The 19,759-nt window shown below is 37.1% G+C and overlaps 1 pseudogene; it reads right to left on the bottom strand.

Moving 5' to 3' along the window:
* Positions 1 to 18,484, bottom strand: part of LOC123233374 — a 97,208-nt pseudogene extending 78,724 nt beyond the window's left edge.
* Positions 18,485 to 19,759: the final 1,275 nt, after the last annotated feature.

The raw sequence follows: 19,759 nt of genomic DNA, 5'->3' as shown, positions 1-19,759 counted from the left end.
GACACATCTCAAAGCTTAAGTTCCTTTTGAACTGGAAAATCCAGAAATTTGCATAATGCTTAAGTACTTTTTTAACCATGCTTCAACTTTTCTCTTCCTATGTAGTTTACATGAATAGTTCTCTGTTTTAACAAGAACTGATTACTGAATATTCATGATCAATATTTAGTCTGCTATGATCTCCAATTTCTTTTCAGATCCAACCTTTCTTTTAGAACATTGTTAATATCAATTTTCCTGAGTAATTCCTTGTTTGTAATGTGCTGAGTCCTGCTCACACCCATCACACAACTCTCCATTTCCCTTTGGGTGAGTCTTACCTTTAGTTCTTTGAAGACTACAGTGTTCCATAAGTCACAGCTATGCAATATCATTGGACAAACTTTAGGTTTAAAAAGATGGATCCTTATTTCAGAGAAAGACTGAAATTTCCCAAAGGCAATCCAGTCTTATTTCTATTCCTTTTTAAGCATATTATGATTGTAAGGCCCAAAAATTATATGTCCTAATGATTTTTTAAATCTTCCATTTTCTTTTTTTTTGTCCTTGTATTTCAATCCTTGAATATTCTTGAGATAAGTTTACTTAGTTGACTAGCTTGTTAAACTTTCTTTAACCTGATTTCATCTTCCCATGTTTCCTTGGCTTTATAAGATAACACTCTTGTAATTACACATCATCTTTCTTTTTGTGTTCATATAAAGTCTATATTCTAACTCAGTTTTGCCTTTCTCACCTTCTCTTTCAATTTGGCAAATAAGATACATTATTTACTAATGCACTTTCTGGTCTCCTTTTTTCCCTTATTAGGACAATTTAAAACAGTGACAATTGGGAATAAAAGGATTATAGATAATGTCAGTATCATTTGTGTTTTCCATTTTCCCATGAGCCATTTTTCAATTAGTTTTTAAGTAGCTTAAAGTTGTTATTTCAGTTATACGTCACATTCTTTTCTCTTCTATTTTTAAAAATAATTTTCATCTTAGTTCTCACAAGTCAATAATCTGGCTGTTCACAGATAGCTGACTCAGGAATTACTTCAACATCAATAATAAGTCTTTTCTTGTCAGTGAAAATATAACATATTTCTGTGCAAAATTTTCCCAGCAATGTGTATATCTGGGATAGACAGTATAAATGGATTTGTTGAGTGTCAGTTAAACAGGAGAAAAATATGGGATAGAGTACCTTCAGGAAATTGTAAAGCTCCTTTATTGACCTGGTGCTTCCCATGAAAGCAAAGCCTCATTATTTCAATAACATTTTATAGGAGTTGGCTTGTGACAGTAAAACATGGAATAAAATTGTCTCTAAAAAACTAAAAATTAGTGTCACACATGGGACAAGGTAGACATTCATGATAAGCATAGGTCAGCTGAAAGTTTAACCAATTAGGATTGTTTGTCCTAACATATAAGAGTCTTGTGATTTCATTTATGTATCATTTTCTTTTTCTTTGTATATGAAAATGCTTGTTTTATTTGGTTTCATAAAACCTAAAATTTTACAAAAAGGACTTTTTGTCCAAAAAGACATAATTAAAAGAATTGTTTGAGAGGATGAAAAAAATGGGCTGGTCGTGTGACAAGCAATGGCAGGTAGATAGCCAGAAAGATCCACTGATACCTTCATGATGTAAGGAGAAAGCAAGGAGAGATTCTAATATGTTGAATGTAGTCCCTATGGTGAACCTATGGAGGCAGTCAAGTTTAGCGGAGAAATATGGATGAGCATTATTGGAGGAAAACATCAAACTGATGGAATCACGGACCATTTGAGTATTAATCTAGCATAACCTTATTCTTTTATTCAATTCTACCTATCATTGTCCATTTACATTATCTGTCAGAGTCATGCATGCCTATGGACAAGGTCTATGGTTGTTCCATCCAATTGCATTTCATCATCTGAACAGTAGACATTCATCTATTTCATTTTTTTCTATGTGGGTAGTTATGCCATATGGCAAGGAAAAGGGATAACCAATGAACACAATGCATCTATCATCAGTTTCTTTTAAATGTCAAGAGAATGTGAAGAAGACAATCAGAATTTTGAGTGGATCCCTTATGGCAGAACTTGGAGTTTCAGAGGATGGAAAAGATGGCAAATAGTCTGCATTATTGGGGGTCAGGGGGAACCAAAACTAATACAATCACAGATTGCATATTGGGGTTTTAAAGTATGATTATAATTTTTTTTCTTTGAACTTCACTCAATGTCTTAAAGAATAATTAAAAAAAAAAAACCTTACCTTCCATCTTTGAATCAATACCATATATTCGTTCCAAGGTAGAAGAGCAGTAATAGACAATGGGAGTTGTGTGATTTGCTCAGGGTCACACAGTTAGGAAGTAGCTGAGGCCAAATTTAGACCCAGGATCCCTGTCTCTGGAGCTGGCTCTCCAACTGCTAAGCCATCTAGCTTTCCTCTTGTACAGTAATTTAAATTTAGCAGTTGCTCAATAAGTGTGTATGTGAAAATATTTTGAACTATATCTAAAGCCATTTAAGCCATAAAAAATTGAACCTAGAAGCTAAGAGATGGTTCTCCATCCTCAGAACAATTTGTTTGTCTGGAAAACTAAACATTGAGGGAGCAGCTGGGTGGCTCAGTGAATTGAGAGGCAGGCTTAGAGATGGGAGGTCTGGTGTTCAGATTTGAAATCAGATATTTCCTAGCTGGGTGACCCTGGGCAAGTCATTTCACCCCCATTGTGTAGCCCTTACCACTCTTCTGTCTTGGAACCAATACACAGTATTGATTCTAAGACAGAAGGTAAAGTTTAAAAAAAAAAAAAAAGCTAAACACTGACCTTAATTTATGAAGGAAGAAAAATGTAAAATGAGTCAATCGACTTTACATGATTTTTGTCATGAATCAAACATTTTACACTTCATTGTGAGGGCTTTGTGATTATAATTTCTTTTGGTAGTGCTATGATCTTCAGAAAGTCACAAATTTCTTCAGATGGCAATCCTCCAAAGCCCAAAGTGTCATTTATATAGCAGAAAGAGCACTTCAATCTGGAGACCTGAATTCTGATTTCGCTTGACCACACATCCATTGTATGACTACAGGAAAGTATCTTAATCTTTCTGGGCACCAGCCTCCTTCTCCATAAAAATAAAGAAGTTGAGCTAGAATCTAGTCTCCTCAGCACTCTCCCAGCTCTATCATCCAATGAGACACAAATGTTCTTTAAGAAAGAAGTTAGTAAAATAAATAAGCCCTCTTGTGCAGATTGCTAAATTGTGACCATGACTTTGCTGTTCGTTTGTCCAATGCAGCGTTGATTAGTTCCCCGTCCCTTTGGCCATCTCCCACCCCATCATCTTCCCATGCCAAAAAAAACCACAAGCTCAATGCAGCTTTGTAAAATCCAAGATGTGCCTCAAGTGCTACTTGTAAAAATCTTTATAAGCTAAGTAATTGCTTAGCAAAGTATCTTTGATTGAATTTAGCTCTTATAAAAATTGACATCTGGGCGGCCAACATCCTCATTTCCTCAGAGCAGAGAAGTAGATCAGTCAGCAACATGGCAAACTTCCTCATGCTGGCCCCAAAGGAAGCAGGGATTCAGAAGACGATGGTCCAGGCTCTGCTTACTCAGCCACTGGCCTCTCACAGCTGACCTGCCAGCAAGTGGACAAATTGGATGGATGGTTTTTGTCTACTGGAGGCTGGTCAGCCAGGCTCTTGACTTAAACCACCAGCTCAGTTCTCATAATTGACTCTGTACCAGCCCAGCTATAACAACATTCCCCAGGTACCCACCTAGTAGGGGAAGAATCAGTGGTGGCCTCCAGGCACTGAGTTCTAAAGAACATTATAAACAACCCATGCATTCCATTTGTACAACCTAAAGCCCCCAGGGCTGGGAGAAAAATTCCTGGTTACTTCTGTTTGCATTGGCAACATTGTTCAGAGAAGCTCAGGTAGAAGAACAGTTCAGCAAAAGTGGATGCTACAATTATGCCTTTGTGGAGAAAGTAGAAAAAGGATCTTGATGAAATATTAGGAAGCCACAGGTAAACTAGAGGAATGGATAATTACCAGAGAGAAGCCTGGAAATGAAAAGACTTGCTGTCTTCAAAATCTATCTGCTCGATTGGCTGTGTGATTTTCAATTCAATTCAATTTAGCAAACATTCATTAAAGGCTTACTATGTATTATATTTTGCTGAGGAAATGGAAATGAGTAAATATTAAGTACATATGAAGTATTAAAAATAATTTCAAGAGGGAAAGAGTACTAATAATTAGTGAGATTAGAAAAAGCTTCCTGCAGGAGGTAAAGAAGATAAAATAATGTGTCTAGGAGACAGCTAGTTGAGTTGACTGAAATTGAGTGTGTAAAGGGATATAATAGAAAATAAGAAAAGGCAACAAGACTCTTAAGGGCTTAAAATGGCTGTGAAGAGGATGCATTTTATCACAGAGGTAATAGGGAATCACTGAAAATTTCTTAGAGGGAAATAGACTGATCTGTGTTTTAGAAATAACAGCTTGGGGGACAGCTAGATGGCTCAGAGACGGGAGGTCCTGGGTTCAAATCTGACCTCAGACATTTCCAGCTGTGTGGCCCTGGGCAAGTCACTTGATCCCCATTGCCTAGCCCTTACCATTCTTCTACCTTAGAACCAACAAATAGTATTGATTCTAAGACAGAAGGTAAGAGTTTTAAAAAAAAAAAAAACTAACAGTCTGACACCTGTGTGGAGTAGGGTTTGGAAAGGAATTTGAGGCTGGCAATTTTTGTGTTTTGGTTTCCTCAGATGTGTGACAGGGACATTTACAATGTCCCACTAACCTTCAAGAAATGCTTCAAGGTTTGGGAGGCATACTTGAAATTTCTTAGAAAAAAATGGCCACTGTACACAAATAAAAACAGTGATTTTAAATTCACTGGACATGTCAAAGCTCCATAAAACACAGTTTCATTATTGTTGTTAGGGGATCTTTTTTTATTCCTCTAGAAATTGAGGAGTCTCTCCTGAAATTATTTTGAATTTATCCTTTTATATAGCTACTCTGCACTTACTTGACTGATTTTTGTATCTAAACAGCTCCTTCCCCTCCACTCCAGCTCCTTGAACTTTCAAGGGACAGTTAAATTTTTATTTTTGTATCTGTAGCACCTAATCTTGGCATTTGTTGTTGTTCAGTCCTTTTCAGTCATATCTGACTCTTCTTGACCCCATTTGGGTCTCTCTTGGCAAAGATACTGGAGTAGTTTCCATTCCCTTCTCTAGCTCATTTTACAGATGAGAAAACTGAGGCAAAATGGACTAAATGATTTGTTCAGGGTCATACAGCTATTGTCTAAATTCAGATTTGAACTCAGGTCTTCCTGACTCCAAGCCTGCTGCAGCTATACCAACTGCATCATCTATGTGCCATAGTCTTGCATATATGGGTATATGTATAAGTATATATATATATATATATATATATATATACACGTATATTACTTGTATATTTTTATATATATTATATATTACTTGTATACATATATACTTGTATATAAACATATATATGTATATGTACATATATTGTCTATATACATGTATTTATTTTTTATATTTATATGTGCATATAAATATAGTTGGAACTTATTAAAGCTTGTTAAACTATTTAATCAACCAGAGTGAAAAAAGTAAGAGAGAAAACAAAATGCAAATAGTAGGGTGTAGGAGAATTTGTTAACACTTAAAGTTTTCAGTTTAAGGGCTCAAATCAAGAAAATATTTGTCTTTCCGCATTTTGTGATGTTTTCATTTCCCCCACCATTCAATTATTTTCTTTCAGAGCATTTTTTTAACTTTCCTTCAGATAATACTATATTTCCCTACTGATTATTTTGAAAAGCATTTTGAAGCATGTCAAAAAGCTTGCACATGTTCATAGAGGGGTCTGATTGTCACTAAGTGGGTGACAAAAACATAAATCCAATAAACTTTGATCAGCTTTACACAGAACATTTTTATGACAGAAGAATTTTCTAGGTTATTTTGTGAAATCATTGATATGATACATGATTAGAATTTATTAGAGGCACATTGAATTTATCTAAAACAATAATACCACCGAAAGAATAACTGTTTTTAAATACCCTCATTTTAATGAAAGAGTTGCATGAAGGTGACTATAAAGAAGAAAAAACATTTAAAAAAAGAACTTTTCCAACCATCTGTTCTTGTAAGCATCTTTTCCCCATATGTTTGGGAAATGTCGCCAATTCTCCACAATCCATAAGCCTGCCTCTTTTACAAACCTGGCATCTTTTACTTGGAAATTCAAATCTTTGCAAAACCCTACATGTTTCATTCCTTCGACTGGAACATTCAATTGGAAAAATTCCTAAAAGAAATAACTTCAACTGAATTCCCTTGCTTAGTACCCATATTTCCCATAATAAAATGTTTAATGCATTAGAATGAGTGAATAGCTACCATTAGATGATATACTTTATGGTCTTAGAATGTAATCATTAGTGATGTAACTAAGCGCTAGACCCCCTTTGGGTAATTCCCCAGGTATCAGAAAAAAAGACTACTCGCAGTAGACTTACAGTAGGTACAGCAGTGGACTTACAGTAGGTACAATAACTTGGCTGCAAACTTTAATTCATCTAATGTGGGAATTACATCTCTGAGACCAGAGCTGTTTGGGGGGTGGAATTGTCTCCACCGGTATCAAATTCATGATCTTCCAAGTTCACAGATCAAGTTCCCATCTTCCTATGCTCCATGTGAAAACCGCAAAACATTGTTTAACTTACACAAAAGTGTTATATACAGCAATGCTTGCTCCTTTACTGGGTACAAAGAAGGTAATTCAATCTTGGTGCTGTCCTGCTGTCATAAGTGTTTATGACATCATCAAGACCTTGCTGCTGAATTGTAGCTTTGTATGCCTTCTGCTAACATGCATTATTAGAGATGGGCAGTCAACAGCTAGATTTTAACCCCTCCTTCATTTTAACCCCTCTTTTGCCCCAAAATTGCTCATGAATAAACCCTTAAGTTGGCAGGATAGGAAAATAAAACTCTGGCCGTGGTTCTGGGTAACTACACTCACACAGGGAGATTCCATTTCTTCCTGTTAAGATCTTTGCATTCACATAAAAGTATGCTTTTTCTCTGCTCATCTTGAAGCACCATTATAATGGTTATTGGTTATGGTACCCTTTGAGATGAACTCCTTTCAACAGATTTTCAAGACCTGTGTGTAGTTCCACCATCACTCTTTCCCAATGGTCCCAGACTGCAGTGATCTCATCATCCATTGAATTCTCATAGCACTGCTCATTAATAATATGAATACCTAGCATTTTAAAGTTTATAAAATTCATTATATATGTTATTCATCTGATCCTCATGAGGATGCTATGAAGCAGGTACTATTATTTTCACCACCTTACAGATAAGGAAACTGAAGCCCAGAGGTTAAATGACTTTTCCAGGGACAATACAATTAGTCTGAAGCCTAATTTGAACCCGGGACCCTCCTGATTGATTCAATGTAAAAGGTATGCAGAAAAGGCTGAATTCTTGGGTTTAAGGAAAAGGAAGAAGGAAGGTCCCAAAACCCCTCCTCCTTCACCTACTGTGCTGAGAATTGGGCGCTTGCTGGAATCTGTGGGTGAAGGCTCCATCCAGGAGAGAGTGCCTCATTGCCATAGCTGGCAGGGAGGCAGCTGGAGGAGAGGCAGAGAGGGGAGGGTAGCCTAGTCCAGCCACTACTCTCCACCTTGGGCCTCAACTTCTCAAGGTTTTGGTCTCAGGGCACATCTAGCTCTGCAGATCATCTCTGCCCTGGCTTAATCTAGTCTATCAATAAGACTCTTTAGAGGGCAGGGAAACTCAATCTCCAATACCCTTCCCCCACTGACTGTGCCTTTCCAGGGCAAAGGCTGAAACCTTGACAGAATACCTTGATAACAGGGCAGGAACCACAGCTCCCTTCAGCCTCCACACCTTCACCTTCAGTTTTAGCTTCTGCTGCTAGCTGGGGAAGATCTGATCTCAAAGCTCATTAATACTCCATCAGCCTAAAAAAGTCTTCTTCGTGAGTTCACTTTTGTCCTCAGACATTTACTAGCTGCATGACTTTAATAAAGTCACTTAACTGGGTTTATTTCAGTTTCCTCATCTGTAAAATGAGTTGGAGATGGAAAAGGCAAGCCACTCCACTATCTTTGTCAAGAAAACCCCAAATTCAGTCATAAAGAGTTGGACACTATTGAAACAAATAAACAACAAAAGGTGCAAAAAAATATTGTGGAGATAAAAACAGAAAGATGTGTCAGCTAATTGGATTTGTGAAAGGAGGGAGAACTAGGAGATCAAGGAATTTACAGAGGTTACAAATCTAAAGACTGGACAGATTTGCTGCCTTCAGAAGAAATAAGGAAGTTTGGTGGGGAAGAGAAGAGAAGAGAGATAATGCATTCTGTTTCAGACAAGTCAAGTTTTAGACATTGCTAGGACATTTGCTTTAAAATGTATAATTGGTAATTAGTGGTATGACACTGGAATTCAAGAGATATTCTCCCCTAACCTGAAAAAAATCCTCACTTGCCCACTATCATCCTGTATCTCTTCTACTTTTTCTAGCTAAACTCCTTGAAAACAATAGGTGCCTTTATTTTCTTCTCAGACTCTTCTTAACCCCTTACATTTTGGCTTCCAAGATCATCATTCCATCAAAACTACTCTCTCCAAAGTTACTAATAACCTCTTAGTTGCCAAATCTAATGACCTTTTCCTAATCTTTATTCTCTTTCATCCCACTGCAGCCTGACACAGTTGATTCTTCTCTCTCCTTTATACTCTCTTATCTCAAAGTTTTGAAACATCATGTTCTTCTGGTTTTCCAGAAGACTTGTCCTTCTCTTTTTCATTTTCTGTATTCACTTCTAGATCATGCCCATAAGAAATGACAATTATTGGAGTAATATTTAACTATAATTAAGTATTTCATGCAAAATGGTAAAGATTTTGAAGAAGTCCTATCTCACATTAAGGAAATCTGGGTGATTTGTGAATTGATATGGATAAAAATTGCATAGGATGAGAAAGCATGGGCAGACTGTGGACTGAAGTGTTGAAAGGAACATCTACATCAATGAGAGTGTAAACCCATTGAAATATTGAAGTAATAATTATGTCCTTCAAAAATAGAGTAAGTTTGAAGGGAAACTATTAGATTGGGCCCAGTTTTATTCAACAAAGAACACCGCTTGCTGAAATAGAAATGTTGGCCATATTGGGGACTATCCACTCTCTCTCATTTTCCTCCTACCTATCTGACCATTTCTTCTCTGTATCCTTCACTGGAGCCTCCACTGGATTATGTCCCCATACCATATGTTCTCCTTCAGACTCTTTCTTGGGTCCTCTTCTCTTCTCTGACTATACTACTCAGTGACCATGGATTAAAATATTTAGGCCAGTGATGGGCAAACTTTTTAAAGAGGGGGCCAAAGGAAAGGAAATGCTCATCTGTCAGCCTGTTTCTAAGGCAACCCTTTCGAAGTTTTATTGTGTTGTATCCTACTCATTGTATTCATCAGATTAGGAATAATGTTGGGCTGCCAGATAAAATATTTCAGGGGGCCACATCTGGCATGCTGCCATAGTTTGCCCATCACTGATTTAGGCCAATGATTCTTAAATCTACCTTTTTTGTTGCAGTGACTCCACTGATCTCTAATCTCCCATTTCCAAATACCTATCAGACATTTTGATCTGAATATCCAGAAGACATCTTAAACTCAATATGTCCAATAGAGAACTCATTATCTTCCTCCCCTAAATTGTCCCCATTCACCTTCCCTCTTACTGTAGAAGGCAACACCATACTTCCAGTCTCAGGCTCAAAAGTTAGAAGTAATTCTAGATTCCTCACCATCTCTCACCCTTCCGTATCTTCCAAATATGATCCTTTCTCTCCTTTGACACTGCCACGTCTCTAGTGAAGGTCCTTGGCAGCACATCATGCCTTGGTTAGTACAATAACCTACTGGTGGATTGGGACAGTAAGACATTAATGCATTGCTGGTGGAGCTGTGAACTGATCCAACCATTCTGGCTGGCAATTTGGAATCATGCTCAAAGGGTTATAAAAGAATGCCTGCCCTTTGATCCAGCCATACCATTGCTGGGTTTGTACCCCAAAGAGATCATAGATAAACAGACTTGCACAAAAATATTTATAGCCGCACTTTTTGTGGTGGCAAAAAACTGGAAAAGGAGGGTATGTCCTTCAATTGGGGAATGACTGAACAAATTGTGGTATATGCGGGTGATGGGATACTATTGTGCTAAAAGGAATAATAAACTGGAGAAGTTCCAGGCTAACTGGAGAGACCTCCGGGAACTGATGCAGAGTGAAAGGAGCAGAGCCAGAAGAACATTGTACACAGAGACTGATATACTGTGGTAAAATCGAATGTAATGGACCTCTGTACCAGCAGCAATACAATTACCCAGGACAGCTCTGAGGGATTTATGGTAAAGAACGCTGCCCACATTCAGAGGAAGGACTGCAGGAGTGGAAGCACAGAGGAAAGGCAACTGTTTGAACACATGGGCTGAGGCAGACATGATTGGCGATGTAGACCTGAAACTACCACACCAAAGCAACTATCAACAATTTTGAAATAAGTCTTGATCAATGACACATGTTAAAACCAGTGGAAATGTGCATCAGCTATGGGGGGGACATCAGGGGGTGAAGGGGAAAGTAAGAGCATGAATTATGTAACCATGTTAACTTTTCTAAAAAATAAATATTATTAAATGTTAAAAAAAATTATTAAATGTTAAAAAAATATTAACCTACTGGTGGATATGCCTGCCTCAAATGTCTCTCCATTCCAATCCTCCATTAAACCACCAAAATAATTTTTCTAAAATGCTAGTCTGAAAATGTCAAACACACACACACACACATACACACACACACACACACACACACACACACACACACACACACTTCAATAAACTTCCATGGTTTCCTATTGCATGCAGAAGCAAATACAAAACATTCTCTTTGGCATTCAAAGCCCTCTTTAGCCTAGCCCCCTTCTGCCTTTCCAGTTTTCTTATACCTTATTCCTTAACATGTACTCTTTGACCCAGTGCCACTGGTCTAGTGACTGTACTATGAATAAGATGCTCCATCTCTTATCTCAAGGCATTCTCTTATTTATGGGCTCCATGTCTGAAATGCTTTTCTTCCTCCACTCTGAGTACTGGCCTTGACAGTTTTAAATTCCAAATAGAATCCTCCTTGTTAGGGGAAACTTTCCCAACCACCCTTAATTCTAATGGTTTCTCTTTGTTCATTATTTCCTATTTATCCTATGTATAGCTTGCTTTATATCCATTTCTTTACATGTTATTGCCTTCAGTTGATTTCAAGTCCTCTGAGGGCAGGAACTGTCTTTTGCCTCTTTTCATATCCTCAGTGATTAGCATGCTACCTGCATATAATAGGTATTTAATAAATGTTTATTGATTGATTGATGGGAATAACTCTAAAGACTTGGAATTTTGATTATTTTTGCTCATGAGCAAATACCCAACCAGGGTATTCTCCAATAGTAAACCATTAAAATCAACTTTTACAAAGTGTATTTACAAAAGTATACAACACACACACACATATGCACAAACACTATAAATTGTTTGAATATATGTAACTAAGTGTTGAAGGTTTATATAAGATCATTAGGTCATGAAGATATTCCTCATCTAAATTTGTTTCATGTACCTCATTCTTTCCTAGAATGTCTACTGCCTTCCTTTCTATGCAACTAACTTATTTTGGGAAAGGTATTCCCACTTTTAAGACATTATTTTGCAACCACATCATATTTCAGAGCTCTAAACCAAATCATGTAGGATCCAAATGCTGTGTAAGATAGCATAATATTCTTAAAGGATCTCTAATCTCATTGATTTGAATATTCCTTTCATTGATGAAAATCACAACCCATCTAATTACGTCTTCCCATTCTGTTTATTTTCACTCATCAATACTTCATTGAGGACTCATTCACATTTTGTTGATACTGGGTCATCTTTTTGCCTTTATTCTTACTATATAGCTCACCTACCACCTTTTCTGATCATAAATTTTTTGGATTTTATTTCTTACCCAACTTCATGAAATCAAAATATGCTACCACCTATTTGTGTCCATTAAGTATTTTAGCATTTTTTTTGTCTAAGCTGGAACTGATTCTTCTAAAACTTTGGTGCTCCAAAAAAATACAATTTTTTAAAAAATTACTCAATTAAACGAGCATGTATTAAGTGCCAGTGCCACTTTTCTAAGTGCTTGCAGCAAAAGACAAAAAGGTAAGAATTCCCCCCTTTAAGGAGCTTTGATATTTGTTCCAAACCTAAAGTGTATAAGATTGTGTGCTAGGTTCTTTTAAGGATGCAACAAAATAAAAGACATAATATCTGCTCTGTAAGGTTTATATTAGATATGGGAAGACAGGCTATATAAAAAAACCATCTAATAGATAATTACATAATTCATTTTAATCCAACTAATATTCTACTTTTTAAAAAAATACTGACCTACTGTCTTAAAATCAATGCTAAGTATTGATTCTAAGGCAGAGGACTGGTAAGGATGAGACAATTGGGGTTAAATTGTTTGAACTCAGGACCTCCCAAGAGATTTGGTTCTCTGTCCACTATATTACCTAGCTGCCCCCAACCAGTATTCTTTAAGGACTTAATAGGTACATGTTTAGCATCCAAATTGTGCTTTGGACATTATATGTTATTTAAAAAAGGGAAAAATTAATGTGAACTGGAATGGACAGAAAAAGCTTTACAAAGGAGATTTAAACAGGGAGAAATTTATGAAAAATTTAAATAGATAAAGAAGAAGGCAATTGGTATTTTAGGCAAAAATGAGAGGTAGATGAAATAAATGTATATAAAGAATGCTTATAGACTAGATTATGTCATATGCTTTTATAGATGATAGATGATAAATAGATGATGGTTATGTGCAGTTATATGTTTGAATATATGATTCTACTCAGATCTTAGTAGTCAGCAATAACTTATTTGAATTTCTATAAATATATTTTGATATGATACATTTGAATATCAGTTTCCTAATCACATTTCATCAACTCCATCTTTCTTCTCATCCATCAATACTGTAGCAAATCAGAAATAGTAAAAATAACAACAAAACTTAATTTTTATATAGTATTTTCAGGTTCATAAAACATTTAACCCCATGACTTATTTCTAGGTGCTCACTTGAGTAGACTGGGAATAACCTTGGCTTACTGAGTCCAGGATAGTTCAAGAATCAGTTTGGACACTTCTGAAAGACACACAATTTCATCTATAATAGGTCAGTTCTCCTCAATGAGTATTCCTAGGATCATAGGATCATCATTCAAAGGAGAGATCTTCTAGTCTGATCTTCATTTTACAGATTTTTCTAATCTGAGATCCAAGTAAACTTGCTCAAAGTCAAAAGGTAGCATAGATGAGTAGCATAAAGTCAAAAGGTAGCATAGGTGAGAGAATAAGTGAATGAATTAATGAATGAAAAAGAATTAAGTTGTTTTTCTTTAAACCCTTACCTTCCATCTTGGGGTCAATACTGTGTATTGGCTCCAAGGCAGAAGAGTGGTAAGGGTAGGCAATGGGGGTCAAGTGACTTGCCCAGGGTCACACAGCTGGGAAGTATCTGAGGCCAGATTTGAACCTAGGACCTCCCGTCTCTAGGCCTGGCTCTCAATCCACTGAGCTACCCAGCTGCCCCCTTAGAATTAAGTTTTTACAATGTATCAAGCACTGTGTTAAGAACTGAGGGATTCAAAGAAAAAAGAAAAATAATGCCTATTCTCCAATAGCTCACATTCTAGTAATGAGAAGGCAAAAAAAAAAAAAAAACCTCAGCTCTTTGGGATTCAAAGATACCTCTCTTTAAAGTGTTTCATGTGTGGCCACTTTATATTTTTGTTGTGAAAATTTTGATTTATTTATTTTTTACATTAATTTTCCTAAGAATTTTTGAGTTTCAAATTCTTTCTCTCCTATTCATTGAAAAGCCATACAATATATCAATCATGCATGTGAACTTATCAAAACATATTTCTATATTATCCATATTGCAGAAAAAAGAATAAAAAGCAAAAAACATAAAAAGTAAAAAGTATATTTAAATCTAAAATCTGAATTCATCAATTTCCTCTCTGGAGATAGATAGCAATTTTTGGCTTTTGGTCCTTTTGAATTGTCTTGGATCATTGTTTTCTGGAATGGAGTACCTAAGTCTTTCACAATGGGTAATCATTACATCATTATCATTAGTTTGTGCAATGTTTTCCCAATACTGCTCACTTCATTTTGCATCAGGTCATACGTCTTCCTAGGTTTTCTGAAACCTTACTATTCATCATTTGTTATAGTACAATTGTATTATATCACAGTGATATGCTACATTTTGTTCAGCCATTCTTCAATTGATTAATGTTCCCTCAATTTCTAATTCTTTGCCACCACAAAAAAGAGAGGCTATAAAGATTTTTGAATATATATATATATATATATATATTTCATGATTACCACTTTGTAAGATGGTGTGAAATCTGGTACTCTAGACTGTTTTCCTTCATCTTTTTTTTTTCACCGATTCTCTGACATTCCTGACCTTTTGTTCTCCCAGATTAATTTTATTACTTTTTTCCCTAGCTTTCTAAAATAATTATTTGGTAGTTTGAATGGTGTGGCACTGAATAAGTAAAGCAATTTATATAAAATTGTCATTTTATTAAATTGTATTAAAGAATAATAAGAATGCAGATCCAAGAGAATGGCCATGCTTGAGAAATACAATAATCAGCCTTCAGTATTACCCTTAAATCTTCACACTATATCATCCACCTTATCCAGTCAGTTGGCAAATTCTTCAACATCCCTCTTTGCCCACTTAGCTACCACCTTAGTTTAGGCTCTCATCATTTTCAACCTGGATTACTGTCTCCTCTTTAATTTATCTTCCACACTGCTACCAAGTGATTTTCCTAAAGCAGATTTAAACACATCACTTCTCTACTCAATAAACTCCAGTGGCTTCCTATTGCATCCAAGAACAAATACAAATATTCTGTTTATTTCAGAATCCTTCATAACCTGACCCCCTACTACCTTTCTAGTTTTTTCATACCTTATTCCAGACAGGTATTCTTCAATAAAGTAACATTGGCTTCTTGGCTGTTCCTCAAACAAATCCCTCCATCTCTGTTACTAACATTTTCTCTGGCCATAGTCCATGCCTGGAATGCTTTCCTTTCCTCATTTAGACTATGGGCCTTCCTGACTTCCTTTAAGTATCATCTAAAATCTCTCCTTCTACAGGAAGCCTTTCCCCAACCCTTCTGAACCTCAGGATTCTCCCTCTTTCATTTATTCCTATCTATCATATATATATAGCCTTGTAAGATTGATTCAGATTAGTAATAATTGGTAATGGAGTCAAAGCAAAGGATCAAGCTGGCTATCTTAGCAAAGGAGAGGGGTGAGAACCAATAGAATTCTTTCTCCTCCCCATCCTGAGGCAGTTATAGCAGAAGGAGTAATAGTTTTAAATGAATTCCCTTTAGATCAAGAAATTGAGGCTGTTTAGGCTTGGCTAATCCAGGGCTAAATTGGTAGACAGATAGGAAATAATCCCACTGAGTTTAGCAAATTCCATGGTTAAAAGATTATTCCCCTAAAACCTAAGATAGATAAAGGTTCAGGATGTCTTCTGATACAGCAGACTTGCTCTCTGGATAACAGCTATTCCAGTGCTTGCTTGGATGAAGATTTTGCTTAGGTAATGTATGATATTGGTTGGTATAACCCAAGTATAACTTGACAAGGCTCTCACACTTAACAAGGGAAAGGATTTATTAATTTCAGGAAAACAGGGAAAGGGGAGGTAAATTTTAGGATTAAGGGTGAGGTAAACTACCTAATATCTTCAGGTAATTTGTTGGATATAGCATTCCCCAGAGGGGAATGTGTTTTGACTAACTTAACTTCTATCTCCCTCACAAACTAAGTTTTCTCTTAATCTAATGTTATCAAGTTTAAGATGGTGAAGGTAATCTTGATTGAAGATCTATTTAAATTACAGATTAGTTGAGATACTGCACTTGAGGCATTTTCCCAGAGCACATAGCCTAGTATAGTCTGTATGGAGTAAACAACAAAGTAACCCCCTGCTCCCTGAGGTCACAGATGAGCTAACAAAAAGAGAAGTGATCCTCCTTCTCTCCCAGCCTCCCTTGATCCCCAAAGAGTCCTTGCAAGCTGGATGTCCTGGCGTTTATACTCACATTCTTAACTGCTCCAACTACCCCCTCTCCTAGAGTTCTGGGGGGTACTGTGGAATTCTGTGAGGCAGTTTCATCCCACTTAAGATCATGGATGTTACAGTATCAACTAAAATCTCACCTTCTACAGGAAGCCTTTCCCCAACCCTTCAGAACCCCAGGGTTCTCCCTCTTTTTTTTATTCCTATCTATTATGTATATATAGCTTGCCTTATATGCATTTTGCTTTAATGTTTCCTCCACTGGTTGGGTTGTAAGATCCTCAAGGGCAGGGACTGTCTTTTGCCTCTTTTTTGCATCACTACTGCTTAACACAGTGCCTAGTGCATAGAAAATGTTTAATAAATGTTAATTTAATGAATGAATGATTTATTATGCATTCTTTTCCAAGCATGTTCATTTTCCCCCCTTTCATTCATTCATCAATTCCTTAAGGGCAGGAGCTGTTTCATTTTTGCCTTTGTACTCCCTGTACCTAGCATAATGCCTGGTACTTATTTGGCCCTTAATAGATATTTTAGTCATTCAGTCAGTCAATCAAAGGCAATTGAGCTTAGATTAACTGCAGTGAACAATCATGATTTTAGAGAACAGAAGACTGAACAAATTTCCTTCCTCTTAGAGGTGTGAAAGGTAAGAGTCCAGAATACTGTCTATCCTGGCAGGACAAGTTACTTTAGAAGTGAGTTTTCCTTAACTGTTCTTCATTTTGAAGGGGAATTCCTTGGGGAGGTAGGGATGTACTAGGAAATTATCACAATATCTTTAAAAGCCATAAGAAAATGAGTAAAAACAATCACTGGATAGAGTAGAGGTGACACCTTTATAAAGGGGGGAAACAGAGAGAAAATTAAGTTGGAATTTCTAAAAAACATATTCAACATTTTATTTATGTTTCCTAGAACTGACTCTGTCCAAGCCTTAAGTTGAAGCAATCTTTATTCTGTCTAATTTTACTCTCTCAAGAAACACTTGACAACTGGTCCCTATTTGCCTGTTTCTGTATCCCCAGTGCTTGGCACAGAATTTGCTTAATGAATGCTCATCAGCTGACTATTTCATCTTCAGCAACTACTGTCAGCTCTCTTCCTTGGAGCTCCTGGGAATTAGGAGGTACAGGAATTATAATATCCCACAAGAAAATGTCACACACTGGGCACACAGCCCAAGCCTGCAAGATTCAAATGTCACCAGTCCATTCGCTGTGCCCCTCACCCCCATAAAAAAAGCCATCTTCTTCTTCCCACGGAAGATTACAGTGTTTATCTAGAAATATAGCAACCGTCAAGGAGAAAAAGAAATCTTGCCCAAGTACCATGAGGATTGACACTGTCCAATTCCATTAACAGCTAAGCCAGAGCCCCTCTTCCCACACTTCAGCAGCCCTGCTGTAGCTCCTTTGTCCTAGAAACTCTGTCCAGTGCCGATTGACTAAAGCCTGCCGGGACCTGTTTTTATGAACAAGGGCTTCAAAATGGAGGCACGTCAGACCAGCAATTTTCGCAGGGTCTGAGGTCACCCCATCTCTTCACTTCCCACCGCTTTGTGTGTGTGGTGTTGTTTTTAAATTATAAACCTGGATCTGGTTTTGGGCTCTTTTAAGTTTTGATTTTCCCAAACTTTTGATGTTGTGGGTTATCGGAATTATATATAGCTCCACCTTCCCCGCCAACCACCCCAGGATCAAGCAGGCCCTATTCAGGTCACCAAGCACTTCAAAAGCCTCTTTCTGGGACTGAGACGATGATGTGCTCCAGCACCAGTGTCTAGGGGATGCCTATTGAAATGGGCCCTAATGCTTTTTTGAAAAAAGATAGGAGTGACAATGCCGTACTTCTCTCGGCACTGAATGCCAATGGTAATTTCGGCATCCCAGGCCACCACGATAAAGCCTCTAAAAAGCAAGCAGTGTTCTCTGAAGTGCTTCACGAGTATCCTATTGCAGGATCTAAAGTGCCTTCTAACTGAATGCAGTTGCCTAATTTGTTAAAGGTGGTGCCAGAAATGCTAATAGATTTCAGATACATTCCCTGGATGGTGGTGGAAAATTCTGTTTCAAATGCATCCAACAAGAAGCTGGGCTCGGGAATGTCCGCGTGCATTTCTACACCAGGGTTTCACCTTTGATTTCTACACCCATTTGGCTCGAAATCGTGACTTTAAGTCAATGTCTGCTTTCCACCTCCCACCCCCAAACTCTGTACACAAGAATTTGTAGGTATGTAAATACACAAATTCCCTTAAATTCCCCAACAGGGGAGAGAATCACTTTCTTCTGGTTTCTGCCAAAGTCACTCAAAAGTGGATTCCGGTAACTTATTGCTTCAAAGCTCCCTACAACTCGGCAAGTCTAAAATGATCAGGACCTGAAAAAGAGAAAGGAGGGAAAAAAAACAAAAAACATGGAAACTGACTATAAATCTTGAGGGGGAGGAGAAAGAAGACAGTGGAGCAGAATAAGGCAATGAAAGAGAGGCTTTCTCCCTGCAGAAATGAAAGTCAGTTATAGGCTGTGGACAGACTCAGAGAATTACTAATATCAAAACATGGCAGTCTTGAGCCTCTGGCATCTTCCCGATGGTCTGATAAATGCAATTTTTTTCACTGCTCAGAATTGCCTTCCCCTTTCTGAAAGCTTCCTAGTTCTCATTCCTACTCAAGTAACCTAAACAGAGGATTTTATGTGTTAGGATTTTCTTCCATTTAGGCTCCCTTCCTCTCCTCCCCCACTCCTTTGTTGTCTTCCTCTAAAGAAATTCACAAAGATTGGAATGGAAAAACCATCCAATGCTCTATGAAGATCCAGAGTGATTCCTATACAGGTCCAAAGCGCTTTAGATTCTCTTCCACTAGAAGCCACAGGATAATAAGAGGAGGCTCCAGGAGAGGTGTGGATCGCCCACAAGAGGACTGAACAACAACATGTATTTTTATTGGCAGACTGCTAACTAGCCAAAACCTTTGGAAAGTCATGACACCAATTTGGCAAAGCATTATCTGTCTGCTTTATTGAAAACATCTTAGGCAGCATAATAAATAAACTGCATTTCATTTTCATGGTTTGAGTTTGTATTTCTGTTGGCCAGCAGTCTGTCAGAGAGAAGTATGGTCTGATGAAATAGAAACTTTACTGAATCGTCCATTTCTTAACAACATAATGCTTTCAAATAGGACACATAAAGTATGGATATTTGCATATATGGATATATGGATATACATATATATATATATTGGATATGAGATGAAAAGAGAAAGAGAAAAAAGGAAGGAAGGGAGAGAGAGAAAGAGAGAGAAAGAAAGAAAGAAAGAAAGAAAGAAAGAAAGAAAGAAAGAAAGAAAGAAAGAAAGAAAGAAAGAAAGAAAGAAAAGGAAAATGG

Source organism: Gracilinanus agilis, chromosome 2 (genome assembly GCF_016433145.1).
Source record: "Gracilinanus agilis isolate LMUSP501 chromosome 2, AgileGrace, whole genome shotgun sequence".
NCBI lineage: Eukaryota > Metazoa > Chordata > Mammalia > Didelphimorphia > Didelphidae > Gracilinanus > Gracilinanus agilis.
The sequence above is the reverse complement of the archived record's forward strand: the minus strand, read 5'-3'. Positions and strand labels throughout refer to the sequence as shown.